Raw genomic sequence first — 7,608 nt, 5'->3', positions numbered from 1 at the left:
ATTACTCTAGACACAATGTGTGTGTGGTGTCAGAGCTGGGGTCGGGGGCTGGTTGCCTCACCCGGTTTGAGGAGTGAAGGAAAGCTTCCTGGAAGAAGGGTCACTTAAGCCTAAATTTCTCAGGGGCCAAAATGCGTAGCAAGGCCTCCAAGCCCTTGTTTGATCTGGGCTCTCCCTTTATGTTCAGCTTATTATAAGTCATTGTCTCTCTTACAGTTTATGCTCTTTCAACTCTTTTAGCCTCAGGACTTTTGTACCTGCTTCTCTCTCTTCCCCAGAGAATTCTTACTCATCCTCTGAGGCTCACCTTAAATAGTACTTCCACAAAGGTTTCCCTGTGCCCCCAAGAATAGATCAATAACCCTGTTTTACTCTGAAATCTTCTTGTATTTCAGCTTCCTAGCACTTATCATAATAGTAATTAATTATTTGAAGATTATTTGTTCGATGCCAGTATCCCCTATTAGATTATAAAGTCTGTGGGACAGGATTATGTTTTCTCCATACCTGTAGTCTAAGCTCGCAGGATCTGGAACATAAGTACTCAGTATTTCATTTCATAAATGAAAACCAAGAACTAAAGGAAAAAAAAATGAATACTTAGGCAAAGAGGGTGAGAAGCAAGAAATAGCAGGTGTGTAGGCCCTAACGTAGAACTGAAGGGAGACCAATATGGTGGGGTTCTAGGAAGAGAGAGGTAAGAGATGGGAGTGAAGAGAAAGTCCCTGGGAAGACTCTGAAGGATTTGAAAGCAGGGTATCTCGCACCATATCTTCACTTTTAAAAGCCTACTCTGGCTGCTCTATGGAGGGTGGTTTGAGGGGAGCAAGAGTGAATAATATCATCGGGAGCTTTTCCAGGAGTCCAGGTGCTAGTAACATTGGGTGGCGAGGTAGCAGTGGAAAGGGAAACGATAAGGACACTTGGGCAAGGCACGCAGGAGATGGAGCTGGGTGACAGGTTGAAAGCGGGGGTACAGGAGAGCAAAGGTTGTCACAGTTAACATGCAGGTTTTTTATTTTTAGGGATGATCAGTGTCATTTACTGACGTGGGAACAGTGGACTTTCTGGGTCATGTAGAGCTTCTCCTTGCAAAGACACAGAGCGCTTCTACCTAAGAGCACAGATGCACAGACATGAAGGGGCTGAGACTGCAGAGGCAAACCTAGAGCCATAGAACCCTAGTGACCACTAGAGGGACCTTAGAGACCAATCCAGAATGTGCGTATACATATTATTTTTATATTATGTATAGTAAATACATGCTATATATATGGTTTCACATTGAATCAATCAATCAATCAATCAAAATTATTTGGGGAAAAAAAAACCCCAGTTCTGCTAAAAATGCCTGATCACCACTTGCTGTGATGGTGCCAGTACCCCTACACCTCAGTGGACTGACATGTGATATACAATCCCAATTTGGTTAGTGCACTATATTACTGTGGTTACAGATTTCTACATCCAGGGGTGGACATTTTTCTTCTAAATCAGAGGTTGGCAAAATTTTTCTGTAAAGGACCACATAGTAAATATTTTAGGCGTTGCAGATGATACAGTCCCTGTTGCAACTCTTCAACTCTGCCATTGTAGCTCAAAAGTGGCCACAGACAACATGTAAACAAATGAACATGGCGGGGTTTCCGTACAAGTTTATTTGTGGACACTGGATTTTGAATTTCATATAATTTCACAGATCACAAAACAAATCTCCTATATGAGTTTTTCAACCAATTAAAAATGTAAAAACCATTCTTAGCTCACAGACTACACAACTATAGTATCTGGTCCACAGGCTGGAGTTTGTAGACTTCTTTTTTTTTTTTTAGGGGACGCAACCCTTGGTTGACCTCACAGATAGCAAGGACCTTGTCAGCTTATAATTCCTCATTTAAAAAAATTTTTTACACCTACTGCACCTGGTCTTCCTAGGTAGTCTCCCATTCCAAGTACTAATCAGGCCCGACCCTGCTTAGCTTCTGAGATCAGACAGGATCAGGCTTGTTCAGGGTAGCATAGTCGTAGTGTGGACTTCTAAATGAGAGATTTTTGCGCAGAGACACAGAGTCACAAAGTATAGGAGAAGAAAAGCAAGCTTTAATGCCATGTCCTGGTTTCATGTGATCCACTAGGGGCAAAGGAAGAAGATTCCTAGCTGAGAAGAAGAATTAAAATTTCTCATGATTCCAGGCAATTGTGAATTGCTGACAGCAGAGAAGTGAAGAGTGAATCACTCCATGTCATCTGATTGAGAGCAGCGGATCTCAGGGGCCCTAAAACGAAGTGCCTCAGGCTGCCTGGTGCAGTTCTGACTCATATTTTTTTTTATTCTTAAACTCAGGGCCCTGGTACATCAAGTGAATGAGACATAGTAACATACCAATCCTTTTTATATACAATGCTAAATGTCAATCACATTCTTCATTTTCAAGCATAGCACTGGTACCTAAATTCAAACCACTATATTATCATCATGTTGGGTAAGCTAGCATTATATAAAAGACCTACAGGCTTCAAGTACTTCAGGGGCAATATAAGGATTAAAGAAAGTTAGCATCATTACAAAGGGCCATTTGCTTAATGAACTTCTAGTTATCTCTAAACACATCTTCCTGGATCTCCTAGCAAAATCAACATCTCAAAAGATTGTCCACAAACTAGGAATGTGTATATCATTAGACCTGTATGTATATTTCACCATATTTGCTCATCGATGCTTTCATAATAAATTATAATTATATTTATATGTAATTGTTTACATCAATGTCTGGACTATGAACTACTTGAGGCTACTTATCTTATTCATCTCTGAATTAGCAGTATCTACTATAATTACTATCACACAGATGATGCCTAATAAATGTTGGTTGAATGTGTTAATTAAAAATTCATAATATTGTTAAAATTGTTAATGGGGGAAAAAGCAATGTATACTTTTGTTTCAAAATATAGAATCACATCTAAAAACAGAGGCACTGAAGAATACACTTTGTGTATGTACCTTTCTATCAGAATAGTCTGGAAATAGTAAGGAAGTCTGTGATAAAATAAAGGCATAGAATTTCTTGCTTACATACCAGAGGACCAAGTGGGATTTTGCTCATTGAATACCCCTGGGGGAACACTGCTAGATCTGCTTACCCAACGGCCATTCCCACTCCCTTCTCTCTTGCCACCTTCCATAGCACAGGCTGAAAACTGTCAAGACTCACTTTCTCAGTCTCCTCTGCAGCAAAGACGGCCATGTGACCGTGTTATGGCCAATGAACTGTAACTTAAAATCTCCCAGGGATTCCTGGGAAATATGTGCTTTCCTAATTAAGGGTCTGGTAACTGGAACCAACTTTCCCTCTTCTTACTGCTTTGAATGTGGGGCAGCAGGAACTGACTTACAACCATGAGGGTAAGGCCAGAAGGATGACGATACAAATTCTGGCATCATTGAGCTGTTGAACCAGTACCTGAATCTTTCTATCTCCAGACTTCTTATTTGATAAAAAGTAACCAAATTTATTAAACCACTGATACATGATATTCTTTTTCTTGCAAAGGAATTTACTCCTAACTAGAGCAAAACCTATTTTGTAAAACAAAATTTCTTAAGCACCAATTAACTACTTTAATCGCCAAATGTTACAATAGTCACTAAATATTATCTTATTACTATTTAACTAAAGGTTATTTAGAGGCCCTTTATAAATTTCTGGTCTCCCTGGTCTATAGGTATTTAAACCACTGCCATTCACTGCTTTTTAGCACCTCTTTGTACTTACTCAGCACTAATCTTAATAAAATCTTAGTTTCTTCTAGTCAGTTCTCTGAAGTACAAATATATTAATATTCTATAATTTCTCTCTTAAATGATGTGAATGTATTTTATGTATTCAATTTTTATGACATATTTCCAAAAAGATATAAGGTTACTTAAACCAAAGGACTTACACAGTAGAGTGACAACAGCAAGATGGCAGAGTAGTAAGCTCTAAACCCTTGTTCTCTCACAGAAACACCAATAAACAATAGCTTACAGAACCAAAGTAGCTTTGTAAGAATTCTAAAAACCAGTTAAAAAGTTGCAGCAAACAGGTGAATGCCTAACCAAGAAATGTCACACTCAAAAAGGTAGGAAATTTCATGGCGTTTCTGCTTACCCTTACCCCATCCTGCCCGCCCCCCACTGCCGCCACCCCAGTGCACTGAGGTGTGGTCGTCAGGAAGATGCTGAATTACTGGTTCCTCCCTTGAGACAGAAAGAAAAGAATGGAACTTGCTTGTTTCACCTTACTGAGAGCACAGACAGGAATGGTCGCATCATTTGGATACCAGGTTGAAGGCCTCTAGAAGCAGTGGTGGGCACTATGGCACATGAGATCTGCAGGAAGACTGCAGACCTGTGGATGCCTGAGTCAAGAGATTATGGGTAGAGGAATACAAAAGAACATCTAAGGCCTTGAGAAGAAGCAGGGGTGAGACTCAGGAAATTAAGACATTTAGAAGCAGCTGTGTATATGGGAAAATTGAGTGAGGTGGGGGGCGGGGCAAAGCACACACATGGAACCAGAGAAGACACACCCCAGAAAAGGCCTGAGAGGATCTTAAGCCTTCATACTAAACTGTGTCCATACTTTAAAGCAAAATAGTATAGACAGAACAGCAGCACAGCTGGAAGAAAACCTATCTCAAGATATCGAGAGGGGCCTTCAGAAGAGCTAAGCAGGGATCAAGGCCAGATGATCTGCTAAAGTAACAGCCAACCAGCATACATTAGTGGAACATATAAACATGAGAGTATTCTCAGAGATACCTGAAAGAAAGGAGCAGAATTTCTACAGGAAAATGGAAAGGGATTCGGATTGTTGAAAACAGGACATGAAAGGGAAATGAAATGTGGAACATTTGGATTATATAAACATCAAATAATAAATGACATAAACTTGAAATTTTCCTGTTCTTGATAATTTCTTAATAAAGAGACTACTTTTTAGAAGGAAATTCACACAATACCATTAGAACAGAATGATATTCAAGATTCTCTACATCTCTTTGACAGACCAAAAAACTTACCACAGGAACACAGTGAGTAAAAGGCCCTGGCTAAGCACAGCGATGAACTATAGTGACAGGTGACTAGATTGTATGGTAGGAAGTATTTAGAAACACTGCACATAATTCACATTAATCAACAGGTATATATATATATCAATGCAACAGAATAGAGAATCCAGAAATAACCCTACACAGGGACATCCAATTGATTTTTGACAAAGGTGCAAAAGCAATTCAAGGAAGGATAGACAGTCTTTTCAACCAATGATACTGGGACAACTGGATGTGTAGAGGGAAAAATATGAACTTCAACCTAAGTCTCATACCTTATGCAAAAATGAACTCAAAATGAATTATTCATAAATTTACATTTAAAACATAAATTATAAAAATTTTAGAAGATACCATTGGAGAAAACTTTGGGATCTAAGGTTTAGTGATGACTTCTTAGACATGACACCAAAAGCATGGCCCTGAAGGAAAAAAATAGATAAATGGAACTTTATCAAAATAAAAAAATTTTTTGCTATGTCAAAGAACCTGTTAAGAGGCTGAAAAGACAGCTTAGAGCCTGGGAGAAAATATTTGCAAACCACATATCTGGCAAAGGACTTATATATTAATATATAAAGAAACTCAAAACTCCGCAATAAAAAAAGACAATCTAATTAGAAAATAGGCAAAAGACATGAAGAATCATTGCACTGAGGATATATAGATGCAAAATAAGCACATAAAAGATATTTGACATTACAAGCCATTCATGAAGGAAGTAAGCCTAAAGCCTGGCCTTACATAAGTAGAATTTTTCAAATTAATAGGAAGAGTATAAAACATAACCTCAAGAATCCCTTTGAATTCCAACGGCATTCTGTCAAACATCTTCTTTAAAGTTTAAATTTTTCTGCAAGATATGTAGCACTATGGTTACTATATTTCTGTTTTTGTGTTAAAAATCTATATATTTGTAGCTATATCTATACTTATATGTCTATATAAATAGGGAAACTTTGAACACTAGGTATTCGATGTTATTTAAGAGTTATTTATTTAGAATATTTGGAGTGTGGTAATAGTTTTTAAAGTTGTTACCTTTTAGAGATAAATATAAAAGTATTTACTAATGAAATGTTATTATGTCTTAGATTTGCTTATAAATAATCTAGTGGGGGTGGAACAAAGTGGGTGGGAGTGTGGATGAAACATGGTTGACTATAAATTGAAAACAGTTGAAGTTGGATGATAGGTACATATTGGCTTATTATAATATTCTACTTCAAGTTTGAAATTTTTATAATAAAGATTAGAGTACATTAAAATATATTTAAAATATATTTACATATATGTTTCTATGTGTGTAGGAGAATACATATAGAACTGTTAACCATGGGTATCTCTGGAGTGTAGAATTGGAGTGAAAAAAAGGGAAATTTTAATTTTTTCTTTATACACCTTGAGATTTTTACGATGAACACACATATTTTTTAACTAGAATAATGAAGAATTTAAATATATAAGATTGATTTTCTATAATTAAATCTTTTAGTTAGTCAATTCCATATTGTAGACAACTTTCAAATGTATAAAACTTTAGAGAATCTCACATATTGCTAGAAATTTACAGAAGGAGAAATATGTAAAAAGTATTGTAAAGCTAAATTTGAGAATCTTATAATTTGATCCAGACCTTATGGTCTTTGAAATAAATAAAATAATCCAATTGTATGGAATCATCCACTAGATTTACATTTATTTCTTTATGGCATCAGAATAGAGTTAGGCAAATTACCTACTGGAAATATTAAGCAACAATCCAGAAGAGTGAATTTACCTCATGCTCAGTTCTTGAAGTTGGAGTCTTTGAAAAATACACTTAATTCTGTTCGTAACCACTAGGGCTCAGTGTCTTCTTTAAAATGTAAAATTAATGCATTTTAGAAAACAAAATAATCACAAAACTTATTCTAAGTTGATGCTGAACAGAAAAGAAACTGTCTTTGTGATGGTCTTATTTAAAACAAAATTCCATGGAAATTTGTGAAAGATGGAGGTAGATCCTCATTAAGACACGTTTTTTTTTTTTTTTTTTTTTTTTGGTTTTTTTTTTTTTTTTTTGCCTTTTCTCCTGAGATGATTGAGGGGGAATCTTATTTCTGTTTTAAAAGGGAAACTATGTTGCTCTACTGATGGATTTCAATTTTTAGTCATTATTTGAATTTCTTCTTCTAAGTGTTTCCTATACTGTGATGGGAGAACTCATTGAGAAGACTGAGCCCCCTATTATATGACTGTGGGTAAACTGAGGCTTGGAGTTTGGGGCTCTGCATCTGGCTAGCTGGCACCCTCTGTTTCCTTACTGATGAGCAGCATTTCAACATAGAACTTCCTATTTTTAGATTTCCAAAAGACTTCAAAGTAAACACAACTATTGGAATATGCTTCATGGAGCCTTCAAACAATTCCGCTGCCTAGTAGAAACCTTTTAGTTCTCACGATGAATCTCTCATGTTAGCAGGCTTAAAGTTTGGTCACATCTATCAATAGTACTGACAGCCATGT

At 36.7% G+C, this 7,608-nt stretch overlaps 1 pseudogene; it reads right to left on the bottom strand.

Annotated features, from left to right (window-relative positions):
• Positions 1 to 1,910: 1,910 nt before the first annotated feature.
• On the bottom strand, positions 1,911 to 2,030 carry LOC112483849 (annotated as a pseudogene).
• Between the last annotated feature and the right edge of the window lie 5,578 nt (positions 2,031 to 7,608).

The sequence above is a fragment of the Pteropus alecto genome, unplaced genomic scaffold, assembly GCF_000325575.1.
Source record: "Pteropus alecto unplaced genomic scaffold, ASM32557v1 scaffold196, whole genome shotgun sequence".
NCBI lineage: Eukaryota > Metazoa > Chordata > Mammalia > Chiroptera > Pteropodidae > Pteropus > Pteropus alecto.
The sequence above is the reverse complement of the archived record's forward strand: the minus strand, read 5'-3'. Positions and strand labels throughout refer to the sequence as shown.